Below are 16,263 nucleotides of genomic sequence, written 5' to 3'. Positions count from 1 at the left end.
GAGGAGAGAGAGAGAGAAAGAGAAGAGGGGGAGAGGAGAGAGAGAAAGAGAAGAGGGGGAGAGGAGAGGAGAGGAGAGAGAGAGAAAGAGAAGAGGGAGAGAAGAGGATAGAGAGAGAAAGAGACGAGGGGGAGAGGAGAGAGAGAGAAACAGAAGAGGGGGAGAGGAGAGAGAGAGAAACAGAAGAGGGGGAGATGAGAGAGAGAGAAAGAGAAAAGGGGAAGAGGAGAGAAAGAGAAGAGGGGGAGATGAGAGAAAGAGAAAGAAAAGAGGGAGAAAAGAGGTAAAATAACCATGGTTACTAATAATCTGATTATTTCACCTGTACTCCAGTTCAGATATCCTCACAATGTGGCCTGGTAGGGTGCCCTAAGGATAGATGTAAAAACCAGTTACAAAAAGCAGCAATTGTAAACAACTTTCTAATTTTCTTCTATTATCACATTTTCTATGTTCTCTTGGTATATTTTGTTGAAACAAGCTCAGGGGTGTGCACGTGTTTGGAGCAATATATGGCAGCAGTTTTGTAAGAATGTTATCTATTTACAAGAGCACTAGAGGGCAGCACTATTTCCTGTCATGTTGTGCTTCAAACGCCTACCTAGGTATCTCTTCAGCACAGAATATCATGGGAACAAAGCAAATGTAATAATAGAAGCGCATCGAACATGTTTGGGTTTCATGTCCCTTTAATGCCAGTAACACACAGAACAGTGACTTTCTGCAGTTAGCTATTAGTCTCTGTCTTCGCTCACGCACGTGCCCTGTTAAAGTATCAGTCCTTTACATATAAGGCTTCCTCTAGAGAGGAATATCCCTGTGCATGTACAATAATCACACAATATCACTGTGCATGTACAATAATGACACAATATCCCTGTGCATGTACAATAATCACACAATATCCCTGTGCATGTACAATAATCACACAATATCACTGTGCATGTATAATAATGACACAATATCACTGTGCATGTACAATAATGACACAATATCACTGTGCATGTACAATAATGACACAATATCACTGTGCATGTATAATAATGACACAATATCACTGTGCATGTATAATAATGACACAATATCACTGTGCATGTACAATAATCACACAATATCACTGTGCATGTACAATAATCACACAATATCACTGTGCATGTATAATAATGACACAATATCACTGTGCATGTACAATAATCACACAATATCACTGTGCATGTACAATAATCACACAATATCACTGTGCATGTATAATAATGACACAATATCACTGTGCATGTATAATAATGACACAATATCACTGTGCATGTACAATAATGACACAATATCACTGTGCATGTACAATAATCACACAATATCACTGTGCATGTACAATAATCACACAATATCCCTGTGCATGTACAATAATCACACAATATCCCTGTGCATGTACAATAATGACACAATATCCCTGTGCATGTACAATAATCACACAATATCACTGTGCATGTACAATAATCACACAATATCACTGTGCATGTACAATAATCACACAATATCCCTGTGCATGTACAATAATCACACAATATCCCTGTGCATGTACAATAATGACACAATATCACTGTGCATGTACAATAATCACACAATATCCCTGTGCAGGTACAATAATCACACAATATCCCTGTGCAGGTACAATAATCACACAATATCCCTGTGCAGGTACAATAATCACACAATATCCCTGTGCATGTACAATAATCACACAATATCACTGTGCATGTACAATAATCACACAATATCACTGTGCATGTACAATAATCACACAATATCCCTGTGCATGTACAATAATCACACAATATCCCTGTGAATGTACAATAATCACACAATATCACTGTGCATGTACAATAATGACACAATATCACTGTGCATGTACAATAATCACACAATATCACTGTGCATGTACAATAATGACACAATATCACTGTGCATGTACAATAATCACACAATATCACTGTGCATGTACAATAATCACACAATATCCCTGTGCATGTACAACAATACCACAATATCCCTGTGCATGTACAATAATCACACAATATCCCTGTGCATGTACAATATTAACACAATATCACTGTGCATGTACAATAATCACACAATATCACTGTGCATGTACAATATTAACACAATATCACTGTGCATGTACAATAATCACACAATATCACTGTGCATGTACAATATTAACACAATATCACTGTGCATGTACAATATTAACACAATATCACTGTGCATGTACAATAATGACACAATATCCCTGTGCATGTACAATAATCACACAATATCCCTGTGCATGTACAATATTAACACAATATCACTGTGCATGTACAATAATGACACAATATCACTGTGCATGTACAATAATGACACAATATCCCTGTGCAGGTACAATAATGACACAATATCCCTGTGCATGTACAATATTAACACAATATCACTGTGCATGTACAATAATCACACAATATCACTGTGCAGGTACAATAATGACACAATATCACTGTGCATGTACAATAATCACACAATATCCCTGTGCATGTACAATAATCACACAATATCCCTGTGCATGTACAATAATCACACAATATCCCTGTGCATGTACAATATTAACACAATATCACTGTGCATGTACAATAATCACACAATATCCCTGTGCATGTACAGCAATGACACAATATCCCTGTGCATGTACAATAATGACACAATATCACTGTGCATGTACAATAATGACACAATATCACTGTGCAGGTACAATAATGACACAATATCCCTGTGCATGTACAATAATCACACAATATCCCTGTGCATGTACAATAATCACACAATATCCCTGTGCATGTACAATAATCACACAATATCCCTGTGCATGTACAATATTAACACAATATCACTGTGCATGTACAATAATGACACAATATCACTGTGCATGTACAATAATCACACAATATCACTGTGCATGTACAATAATCACACAATATCACTGTGCAAGTACAATAATGACACAATATCACTGTGCATGTACAATAATCACACAATATCACTGTGCATGTACAATAATCACACAATATCACTGTGCAGGTACAATAATCACACAATATCACTGTGCATGTACAATAATGACACAATATCCCTGTGCATGTACAATAATCACACAATATCCCTGTGCATGTACAATAATCACACAATATCCCTGTGCATGTACAATATTAACACAATATCCCTGTGCATGTACAATAATCACACAATATCACTGTGCATGTAAAATAATGACACAATATCCCTGTGCATGTACAATAATCACACAATATCACTGTGCATGTACAATAATCACACAATATCCCTGTGCATGTACAATAATCACACAATATCACTGGGCATGTACAATAATGACACAATATCCCTGTGCATGTACAATAATCACACAATATCACTGTGCATGTACAATAATCACACAATATCACTGTGCATGTACAATAATGACACAATATCACTGTGCATGTACAATAATCACACAATATCCCTGTGCATGTACAACAATACCACAATATCCCTGTGCATGTACAATAATCACACAATATCACTGTGCATGTACAATAATCATACAATATCACTGTGCATGTACAATAATGACACAATATCACTGTGCATGTACAATAATCACACAATATCACTGTGCATGTACAATAATCACACAATATCACTGTGCATGTACAATAATCACACAATATCCCTGTGCATGTACAATAATGACACAATATCCCTGTGCATGTAGAATAATCACACAATATCACTGTGCATGTACAATAATCACACAATATCACTCTGCATGTACAATAATCACACAATATCCCTGTGCATGTACAATAATCACACAATATCACTGTGCATGTACAACAATCACACAATATCCCTGTGCATGTACAATAATCACACAATATCCCTGTGCATGTAAAATAATGACACAATATCCCTGTGCATGTACAATAATCACACAATATCACTGTGCATGTACAATAATCACACAATATCCCTGTGCATGTACAATAATCACACAATATCACTGTGCATGTACAATAATCACACAATATCCCTGTGCATGTACAATAATGACACAATATCCCTGTGCATGTACAATAATGACACAATATCCCTGTGCATGTACAATAATCACACAATATCACTGTGCATGTACAATAATCACACAATATCCCTGTGCATGTACAATAATGACACAATATCCCTGTGCATGTACAATAATCACACAATATCACTGTGCATGTACAATAATCACACAATATCACTGTGCATGTACAATAATCACACAATATCACTGTGCATGTACAACAATCACACAATATCCCTGTGCATGTACAATAATGACACAATATCCCTGTGCATGTACAATAATCACACAATATCACTGTGCATGTACAATAATCACACAATATCACTGTGCATGTACAATAATCACACAATATCACTGTGCATGTACAATAATGACACAATATCACTGTGCATGTACAATAATGACACAATATCACTGTGCATGTACAATAATCACACAATATCACTGTGCATGTACAATAATGACACAATATCACTGTGCATGTACAATAATCACACAATATCACTGTGCATGTACAATAATGACACAATATCACTGTGCATGTACAATAATCACACAATATCACTGTGCATGTACAATAATCACACAATATCACTGTGCATGTACAATAATCACACAATATCCCTGTGCATGTACAACAATACCACAATATCCCTGTGCATGTACAATAATCACACAATATCACTGTGCATGTACAATAATCACACAATATCACTGTGCATGTACAATAATCACACAATATCACTGTGCATGTACAATAATCACACAATATCCCTGTGCATGTACAATAATGACACAATATCCCTGTGCATGTAGAATAATCACACAATATCACTGTGCATGTACAATAATCACACAATATCACTCTGCATGTACAATAATCACACAATATCCCTGTGCATGTACAATAATGACACAATATCACTGTGCATGTACAACAATCACACAATATCCCTGTGCATGTACAATAATCACACAATATCCCTGTGCATGTACAATAATGACACAATATCCCTGTGCATGTACAATAATCACACAATATCACTGTGCATGTACAATAATCACACAATATCCCTGTGCATGTACAATAATCACACAATATCACTGTGCATGTACAATAATGACACAATATCACTGTGCATGTACAATAATCACACAATATCACTGTGCATGTACAATAATGACACAATATCACTGTGCATGTACAATAATCACACAATATCACTGTGCATGTACAATAATGACACAATATCCCTGTGCAGGTACAATAATGACACAATATCCCTGTGCATGTACAATAATCACACAATATCACTGTGTATGTACAATAATCACACAATATCCCTGTGCATGTACAATAATGACACAATATCCCTGTGCATGTACAATAATCACACAATATCACTGTGCATGTACAATAATCACACAATATCACTGTGCATGTACAACAATCACACAATATCCCTGTGCATGTACAATAATGACACAATATCCCTGTGCATGTACAATAATCACACAATATCACTGTGCATGTACAATAATCACACAATATCACTGTGCATGTACAACAATCACACAATATCCCTGTGCATGTACAATAATGACACAATATCACTGTGCATGTACAATAATCACACAATATCACTGTGCATGTACAATAATCACACAATATCACTGTGCATGTACAACAATCACACAATATCCCTGTGCATGTACAATAATGACACAATATCACTGTGCATGTACAATAATCACACAATATCACTGTGCATGTACAATAATGACACAATATCACTGTGCATGTACAATAATGACACACTATCACTGTGCATGTACAATAATCACACAATATCCCTGTGCATGTACAATAATCACACAATATCACTGTGCATGTACAATAATCACACAATATCACTGTGCATGTACAATAATCACACAATATCACTGTGCATGTACAATAATGACACAATATCACTGTGCATGTACAATAATCACACAATATCACTGTGCATGTACAATAATGACACAATATCACTGTGCATGTACAATAATCACACAATATCCCTGTGCATGTACAACAATACCACAATATCCCTGTGCATGTATAATAATGACACAATATCACTGTGCATGTACAATAATGACACAATATCACTGTGCATGTACAATAATCACACAATATCACTGTGCATGTACAACAATCACACAATATCCCTGTGCATGTACAATAATGACACAATATCCCTGTGCATGTACAATAATCACACAATATCACTGTGCATGTACAATAATGACACAATATAACTGTGCATGTACAATAATCACACAATATCACTGTGCATGTGCAATAATGACACAATATCACTGTGCATGTACAATAATGACACAATATAACTGTGCATGTACAATAATCACACAATATCACTGTGCAGGTACAATAATGACACAATATCACTGTGCATGTACAATAATGACACAATATCACTGTGCATGTACAATAATCACACAATATCACTGTGCATGTACAATAATGACACAATATCACTGTGCATGTACAATAATCACACAATATCCCTGTGCATGTACAATAATCACACAATATCCCTGTGCATGTACAACAATACCACAATATCCCTGTGCATGTACATTAATTACACAATATCACTTCTTTCTAGATCCGTATTTATAAAATATTAATGCATAGTTGCTACTCGTGTGCTGCTGTGGTATTTAAAGGGACAGTCTAGTCAAAATTAAACTTGCATGATTCAGATAGGACATGCAATTTTAAATAACTTTTCAGTTTATCATCAAATTATATTTGTTTTCTTAGTATTCTTTGTTGAAAGCTAAACTAAATAGGCTGATATGCTAATTGCTAAGCTCTTGAAGGCTGCCTCTTATCTCAGTACATTTGGACAGTGTTTCACAGCTAGACAGTGCTAGTTTATGTGTGCCATACAGATAACTGTGTGCTCATTCCTGAGAAGTAAGCACTGATTGACTAAAACGCAAGTCTTTCAAAAGAACTCAGATAAGGGGCAGTCTGCAGAGACTTAGATACAAGGTAAGCACAGAGGTAAAAAGTATGTTATTATAACTGTGTTGGTTATGCAAAATTAGGGAATGGGTAATAAAAGGATTCTCTATCTTTTTGAACAATACAAATTCTGGAGTAGACTGTCCCTTTAAGTGTCCAGTACTTTAGTACAAATCTAGCTGCACAAAAGGCTGAAATACATGACCATAACTAATGAGTGCTCTGCTCCTTATGTTTAGACTTTATTTTTTTAAGCTCAGTGTCCCTTTAAATAAAGTGAAAATGAAAGTAGATTGAAGTAAAAATATCAGATGTTTGTAGTTCCAGCGAGTACGCAGAGAGCACTGAAGGACTTACACAGCAATCAAGGTAATGTTTAGCTCTGTCTTGGGGTTAGTAGTGTGGGGGGGCAATTGCACTATTAAGGTAGTAACAGAAAGCACTGAACTGTCTTTATTACTAAGAGGGTTTGTTTGTATCACAATTGCACAGTGAGCTTGTTCTTGTACAGTGTGAATTGTATTGGGTGAGGTAGTAATTACTTGCTATACACAAACACAATATGCAGCAGGATAAACCTTACTGTATAAATAATATTACAGCATAAATAAACAGCTGCTTTGTTATAAATGGTTAGACTTGTTTCCAAGCAACATATTAACATAAATACCAGGCTAATAACTGATCTGGAGGTTTGTAGGTCTAATAAAGTTCTGTACAATGCAAAAGTATTTATTAATGCAGTTCAATAACCTATTGGTTCCCATGGATGAGATTATTGTGTGTAGGAAACAAAAATCATTGGAAAAAATAAGTACAGAATAATAATTTTTAGGAGTTTCTCTTGTATCCCAACACTGACAAAGCAATCATGTTCTTTCTATAACATTTGTGTTAATTTATGTTAAGCAAAGAATTGTTAAACTCTAAAGAGAAGGTAATAAACTCACCCTACCCCATCCAGAATAGGTATTCTTTTCACAGGAAAACAAGCTGAGAAAAGTCACCAATATGGGAGGAAGGATTAGAATGTGGTATGGTTAGATACAGTTGTAGAACTAGAATGGCAGAAGGATAATATAGTAGGTTAATAAGTATTCTACAAGGCCTTATATGGAGGAAGCAGGTGACTGTTGTTTTTGATTAGTTTAGCTTTGATACAGGGGTCTGATATGGAAAGATGCAGGGGTCTGATCTGAGAGGGGTGAAATGGTCTGATCTGAGAGGGGTGAAGGGATCTGATCTGAGAGGGGTGCAGGGGTCTGATCTGGAGGGATGCAGAGGTCTGATCTGGAGGGAGGCAGGTGTCTGATCTGGAGGGATGCAGGGGTCTTATCTGGAAGGGGTGCAGGGGTCTGATCTGGAGGGGTCCAGGGGTCTGATCTGGAGGGGTGCAGGGGTCTGATCTGGAAGGGATGCAGGGGTCTGATCTGGAGGGATGCAGAGGTCTAATCTGGAAGAGATGCAGGGGTCTGATCTGGAGTAATGCAGGGGTCTGATCTGGAGGGATGCAGGGGTCTGATCTGGATGGATGCAGGGGTCTGATCTGGAGGGGTGCAGTTGTCTGATCTGGAGGGATGCAGGGGTCTGAACTGGAGGGGTGCAGTTGTCTGATCTGGATGGATGCAGAGGTCTGATCTGGAATTGATGCAGGGGTCTGATCTGGAGGGCTGCAGGGGTCAGATCAGGAGGGGTGCAGGGGTCTGATCTGAAGGGAGGCAGGGGTCTAATCTGGAGGGAGGCAACGGTCTGATCTGGAATTTGGTGTAGGGGTCTGACCTGGAAGGATGCAGGGGTCTGATCTGGAAGGGATGCAGGGGTCTGATCTGGAAGGGATGCAGGGGTCTGATCTGGAGAGATGTCATGGTATGATCTTGAGAGATGCAGGGGTCTGATCTTGAGGGGTGCAGTTGTCTGATCTGTAGGGAGGCAGGGGTCTGATCTGGAAGTGATGCAGGAGTTTGATCTTGAGGGGTGCAGTTGTCTGATCTGGAGGGAGGCAGGGGCCTGATCTAGAATGGATGTAGTGGTCTGATCTGGAAGTGATGCAGAGGTTTGATTTGGAATGGATGCAGGGGTCTGATCTGGAGAGATGTCATGGTATGATCTTGAGAGATGCAGGAGTTTGATCTTGAGGGGTGCAGTTGTCTGATCTGGAGGGAGGCAGGGGCCTGATCTAGAATGGATGTAGCGGTCTGATCTGGAAGTGATGCACGGGTTTGATTTGGAATGGATGCAGGGGTCTGATCTTGAGGGTGCAGGGGTCTGATCTAGAAGGAGGGAGGGTCTGATCTGGACGGGATGCAGGGTCTGATCTGGAAGAGATGCAGGGGTCTGATCTGGAGGGATGTAGGGGTCTGGTCCTGAGGGATGCAGGGGTCTGAGCTGGATAGATGTGATGGTCTGATCTGGATGGGATGTCGGGGTCTGATCTGGAAGGGATGCAGAGGTCTGATCTGGAGGGATGCAGGGGCCTGATCTGGAGGAAGGCAGGGGTCTGATCTGGAGGGATACAGGGGTCTGATCTGGAGGGATGCAGGGGTCTGATCTGGAAGGGATGCAGAGGTCTGATCTGGAGGGATGCACGGGTCTGATCTGGAGGGATACAGGGGTTTGAGCTGGAGGGATGCAGGGGTTTGATCTGGAATGGATGCAGGGGTCTGATCTGGAGGGATGCAGGGGTCTGATCTGGAGGGATGCAGGGCTCTGATCTGGAGGGATGCAGGGGTCTGATCTATGCAGAGGTCTGAGCTGGATAGATGTGATAGTCTGATCTGGAGGGATGCAGGGGTCTGATCTGGAGGGATACAGGGGTCTGAGCTGGAGGGATGCAGGGGTTTGATCTGGAATAGATGCAGGGGTCTGATCTGGAGGGATGCAGGGGTCTGATCTGGAGGGATGCAGGGCTCTGATCTGGAGGGATGCAGGGGTCTTATCTGGAGGGATGCAGGGGTCTTATCTGGAGGGATGCAGAGGTCTGAGCTGGATAGATGTGATAGTCTGATCTGGAGGGGTGTAGGGGTCTGAGCTGGATAGATGTGATGGTCTGATCTGGAGGGGTGTAAGGGTCTGAGCTGGATAGATGTGATAGTCTGATCTGGAGGGGTGTAGGGGTCTGAGCTGGATAGATGTGATGGTCTGATCTGGAGGGGTGTAAGGGTCTGAGCTGGATAGATGTGATAGTCTGATCTGGAGGGGTGTAGGGGTCTGAGCTGGATAGATGTGATAGTCTGATCTGGAGGGGTGTAGGGGTCTGAGCTGGATAGATGTGATGGTCTGATCTGGAAGAGTGCAGGGGTCTGATCTGGGAGGACAAAAGGTTCTGATATGAGAGTACATTAAGGTCTGACATGGAGCAATGATATATAGGCATAGCTAGGGGTCTGATATTTTGGATCAGAGGACTTTAGTCAGTAAGATAGGGAATCTTGTGTGGAGGGAGAGATGAATGTTATATAGGGGGTAAGGCATATATCATGCATTGGTGATGTTAAAGGGGTGCTGGGGAATGCTGCACCCACATTAATTACTGTAGCACCCAGCTGCCTTGAATTGACCGGTGCATTACTATCACGTCATGCGACATTTAAAGCAATTAGAGGGGTAAGGGGGCAAAAATGCGGTATTAAAGAAATACATGGAAGGAATAGGTAGCAGAAGATCCGGACTCCCTCCCGTAGCCCTGAGCTCTTGATATTTACTTTTGTGCTTATAAATTGTATGACCTAGAAACAAGTCTGATCCATCTCTCTGCTAAAATACTAAACGTATTAAGGGCAGATTTTAGTAGAGGGTGTGCCCCTGTAGTTGTTTATGTTAATCAAGGGTGTAAATGTGCACGTGAACTTAGTAGGGTGCAGTAGGTGATTTCCAGCAATAGGCAGGTGATAATATCAACAACAGAGTGGGCAGGAACACCAAATACTGAATTAATTTATGCCCTGAGTATCAGAGCTCTACAAATTTAGATTACTATAAATTCTCCAATTTTGTAGGGAAAAATCTGTGGATCACAATGGATAGATTCCAAAGATTTAACAAAGGTTTGTGCAGTATAAATCACGTGCACGTGCAAGGTGAATGGAAATATGTATTTATTTATGTGCCTTTTTTAAAATGAGTAGTGCATACATTGAATGGCATTCAAGCAGACACAGTAGTGTGCTATACAATAGGGAGTGAGAACGTCAGAACCTTCCTTCAGTCATACAGTTTTATCTTGTTGATTATGAAAAGCACGATACCACTAATATGAGAGTTTCTTAAAAAATAAATTTGTCTTAAACCATAACAGGTTAAAGGGATCGAAAACTGAAAATGAAATGCATTCCAGTTATGTAAAGAGTGATTGTTCTCATACACATGTATACAGCAAAATATGCTTCTAGATCTTATGATTGATTCAGTGATAGCTTTTACTGTGCACGAGCATATATACATAAATATTGTGCACCTGCATCCCAATATCGTGCCTGCTAAAAAAGCATATGTAGTGCTGGCTATGACTTGTGTTTTGTATGTCTACTAACATCTGGATTTCCTATAAAAAGTTATTAAGGAGAAACCCAAAAAGCAATAAGAAACAGACTTTTTTTATGGATTTCACGACCAGTTTGGAAATAAAATATTAGCATCTAATGAGAAAGTAAAACATGATCAGTAATTGATTCACTATTCAGGATAGATGCATTATTTGGTTGAATATCAGTTTGTTTGTTTTTTCACTTAAAGGGACAGTCAAGTCCAAAAAAAATTTCATGTTTCAAAAAGGGCATGTAATTTTAAACAACTTTCCAATTTACTTTTATCACCAACTTTGCTTTGTTATCTTGGAATTCTTAGTTGAAAGCTAAACCTAGGAGGCATATATGATAATTTCTAAGCCCTTGAAGGCCGCCTCTTATCACATGCTTTTTTATTTGCTTTTCACAACAAGGGAGGGCTAGTTCATGTAAACAATATAGATAACATTGTGATCACGCCTGTGGCTTGTGGCAGACACTGCACTAATTGGCTAAAATTAAAGTCAATAGATAATAAATAAAAAGTCATGTGATAGGGGGGGCTGTCAGAAGAGGCTTAGATACAAGGTAATTGCAGAGGTAAACAGTGTATTAATATAACCGTGTTGGTTATGCAAAACTGGGGAATGGATTATCTATCTATTAAAAAACAAAAATTCTGGTGTTGACTGTCCCTTTAATTGAACACATAATTAATTGTTGTTATTATTAATAAACACTTTGATATCCTTTTGTGTAATTTAACAATTAAAGGGACAGTCTGGTTGAAAATTGTTATTGCTGAAAACACAGATAACACCTTGACCCCCTTATTCGGGACCTCGTTATTCTAAGTAAGAAATGCACACAACCACCAAATGGGGTAAAAAGGCTGCAGCTTGTTTTATTAACAAATTCTCTTAACATATAAACAAACACAGTTAAATAACCCCCATAATAAAATTAACATTAACAATCCCCCCTCCTCGGGGCTTGCCCATTAACCCCTTGTATTTCCCAGCCGAAGGTCCCCTCAGGAACCGTAATAGACCTCTCCTGCACGGCATGAGGTACCCCAGCAAACTCCACAGACCTCCAAAGGCAAGGCCCGCCCGCCAAGCTGCGACAAGGATCAACCTCCTCTACCGTAAACTTAGGGAGGGAGGGAGCTTCCTCTCACCGTCAGGTCCGGATAGAAGGTGAGCCTACTTCCTGCTCACTGTCTCTTTATGCCCTCTCCTGCGCCCGCCCCCCCAGTCCTGCAACTTAACTGTTCCCACTCACTAGCCCTGCTCTGGGGTTGAATGCCTTTCCTAAATAGGCATTTCTCCAGGGCTGGGATTATTATCCATTACCCATTTCTGCATAACCAAAACTGTTATATTAATATATGTTTTACTTCTATTATTACCTGGATCTAAGCGTCTGCAGACTTCCCCTTATGTCAGTGCTTTTTACAAATTTGCATTTTAGCCAATTAGTGCTGGTTCCTGCATAGTCATTATCATTCTCCAAAGAAGTCTGTACAATGTTATCCATAAGGCACACATGAACTAGCAGTGTCTGGCTGTATTGCACAATTTAAAACGCTTTTAAAAAACATTGAGATAAGAGGTGGCCTGCGGGGGCTTAGGAACAGGCAAACTTTTAAAGTATATTAATATAAAAGTGTTGGTTATGCACAGCTAGGAATTGGGTAATAAAGGGATTATCTATCTTTTAAAACAATAAAAAAAATCAGGTAGACTGTCCCTTTAAGAAGAAACCTAAAAAGCAATAAGAAACAGACTTTTCACAACCAATTTGGAAGTCAGATGTTAACATCCAATGAGAAAGTAAATCATGATCGCTAATTGAGGCTCAGATATGCATTATTAGTTTGGGTTACTTAATTAATATTTGTAATATTTTTAAAATGTCCAAACACTTATATGGACATAAAAGTACAAAAATAAAAAGCTGTAATATGTTAGATCATTATTGCACCATCAATCGCATATAACAACCGGTCAGTCTCAGTCCTTTAGAATAAAACATCAAATGATTTATAAACAGAAATCCTCATACACTTTAGTAGTGCTGAAAACCATTAGCTACTTTATCCTTATGGACTGTGATCCAACCCAACCAACCCAATGTATTTAAAGGGAACCCACTGAACCCAAATTTTTTATTTTGTGATTCAGATAGAACATGCAATTTTAAGCAACTTTCTAATTTACTCCTGTTATCAAATTTTCTTCATTCTCTTGGTATTTTTATTTGAAAAGAAGATTAGATGCCAGCCCATTTTTGGTGAACAACCTGGGTTGTTCTTGCTGATTGGTGAATAAATTCACCCACCAATAAACAAGTGCTGTACATGGTAAAGATAGCAAGAGAACAAAGAAAAATTGGTAATAGAAGTAAATTAGAAAGTTGCTTAAAATTGCTTCTCTATCTAAATCCCGAAAGAAAAAATTTGGGTTCAGTGTCCCTTTAACTCATGCAAAGTGATTAAACAAATAGTCCAAGGCAGCTCCAGAGCTGTATTGCATTTCTGTGAGCTAGCTGAGCACATCTGATGAACCAATGACAAACGGCATATGTGCATAGCCACCAATCACCAGAAGTGCTTTGCTGCTCCTGAACCTAGCTAGGTTTACTTTTCATCAAAGGATACAAAGAGAACAAAGTACATTTGATAATAGAAGTAAATTGTAAAGTATCTGATGATTGTTGAACCATGAAAGTTTAATAAAAATACACAAATATGCAAAGCAGTTTTTTACAATATTGCACACAGAAAAAATGGAGTTGATCACAATTTTATAAAAAACCTTATCTAAGGATTTTCAATAGAAAATCCCCATTAAAGTCTATGGAAATTTTTGTAGATAAATTATTTTAAAAAGCTTTTCTAAAGGGTTGTGAGCGACCCCTATGAGTCTAGAGTGGTAATGCACGGCTGGTTCTAAACACAGCTGCTGAGGTTATCATAATCCTTTAGAAAAGTCTAGCTAATGATTTAAGTCTAAAGGGATGTTTGTAGATAAAACTTTTCTAAAGGATTATGTCATTACTTTATTTTATTGTTGATCCTTTGTGTCCCTTTAATTGTGGTTATAAACATTCATGTGACGAAAATTTATCTCTGACATTTATCATTAGTTTTTTAGCTCTCTAAAACAAGGAAATGTGTTTGCAGCCTCAGCACAAATGCTGCATAATTTAAATGTCATAAGAAAACGAGTAATACAAATGTTTTCTAATATGTAGAATAGTCACTGGTTAGGGAACTCAGTATAAAGGACAAGTTCTTCAATAGGGATTGGCGAATGTTTCTAAAAATTAGAAATATAAAAATAATTTTGATAAATTTGTTTGTTCGAATCAAATTTCAAATGTTTATATAACATTCTAACATTCTATTTTCTAATTTTCGTTTTCGAATTTTCCAATAAAATTCGAAAATATTTGTTCGAATAATAGAATGTTTAGCTATATATTCATTCAATTTCGAAATGTAATATTCAAAATTAAATGGGACATTCGAATGTAACATTCAAATTCGAATGTAACATTCAAATTCGAAATAGTATTTCTAGTCTACAACTGTGTTTAATAAATGTAATATTCGAATTTGAATGCTACATTCGAATTTGAATGTCACATTCAAATTCAAAATAGTATTTATAGTCTAATACTGTGTTTTTCAAATGTAATATTTAAATTTGCATGTGACATTTGAATTCAAAATAGTATTTCTAGTCTACAACTGTGTTTAATAAATGTAATATTCGAATTTGAATACTACATTTGATTTTGAATGTCACATTCAAAATCAAAATATTATTTCTAGTCTAATACTGTGTTTTATAAATGTAATATTCAAATTCAAATGTGACATTTGAATTCAAATGGGACATTCAAATTTTAAATCGTATTTCTAGTCTACAACTGTGTTGTATGAATGTAATATTCAAATTCCAATGTTACATTCGAAATTTGAATGTAGCATTTGAATTTGAAATAGTATTTCTAGTCTACAACTGTGTTTTATAAATGTAATATTCAAATTTGAATGTCATATTCAAATTCGAAAGTGACATTCAAAAACTGTAAATACCATTCAAAATAGAATTTTTAAGAATATTCATTCTTATCAACATTCTATTCTGTAAATTAAATTTCTATAATAACATTCGTTCTAACATTCAAATTCGAATATAAACGCATTCACCCATCCCTACTCTTTACACAATCTTCTGGGTTCAAAACTTGCACTCTAGCTGTCAAATTTAAAACATAAAATGTTTAGTATATAAGTGGCAAAAAAATCTAAGGAAAATATAGGTACATTAAAATGTGAGAAGAGTAGTATGATAAACAGTGACAGAGAGAATGCTGAGGTACTAAACCAGTTAAAGGGCCAGTAAACCTACAAAATAATGGTATATAACATTATAAATTCAAATTCAAAGCTTTCAGACATTTTTTATTCCAAATTGAATTTACCTAAACTCCGCTCCAGGTTCTACTGAGCGGGTCTTTTTTTTTCAAAAGTGCTTCAAGGGTGTGCTGTCTAG

General features: G+C 37.6%; 1 protein-coding gene across 2 annotated transcripts in view; it reads left to right on the top strand.

Moving 5' to 3' along the window:
* Positions 1-7,521: 7,521 nt before the first annotated feature.
* Positions 7,522-16,263, top strand: part of LOC128656047 (uncharacterized) — a 91,365-nt gene continuing 82,623 nt past the window's right edge. For both annotated transcript variants that reach the window (XM_053709714.1, XM_053709707.1), the window contains exon 1: positions 7,522-7,562. The gene's annotated coding sequence lies outside the window, so the exon portion shown is untranslated. The remainder of the gene's footprint in view (positions 7,563-16,263) is intronic.

This window comes from Bombina bombina, chromosome 1 (genome assembly GCF_027579735.1).
Source record: "Bombina bombina isolate aBomBom1 chromosome 1, aBomBom1.pri, whole genome shotgun sequence".
Classification (NCBI taxonomy): Eukaryota; Metazoa; Chordata; class Amphibia; order Anura; family Bombinatoridae; genus Bombina; species Bombina bombina.
Note: the sequence above shows the minus strand (reverse complement) of the source record. Positions and strands in the feature narration are given on the sequence as shown.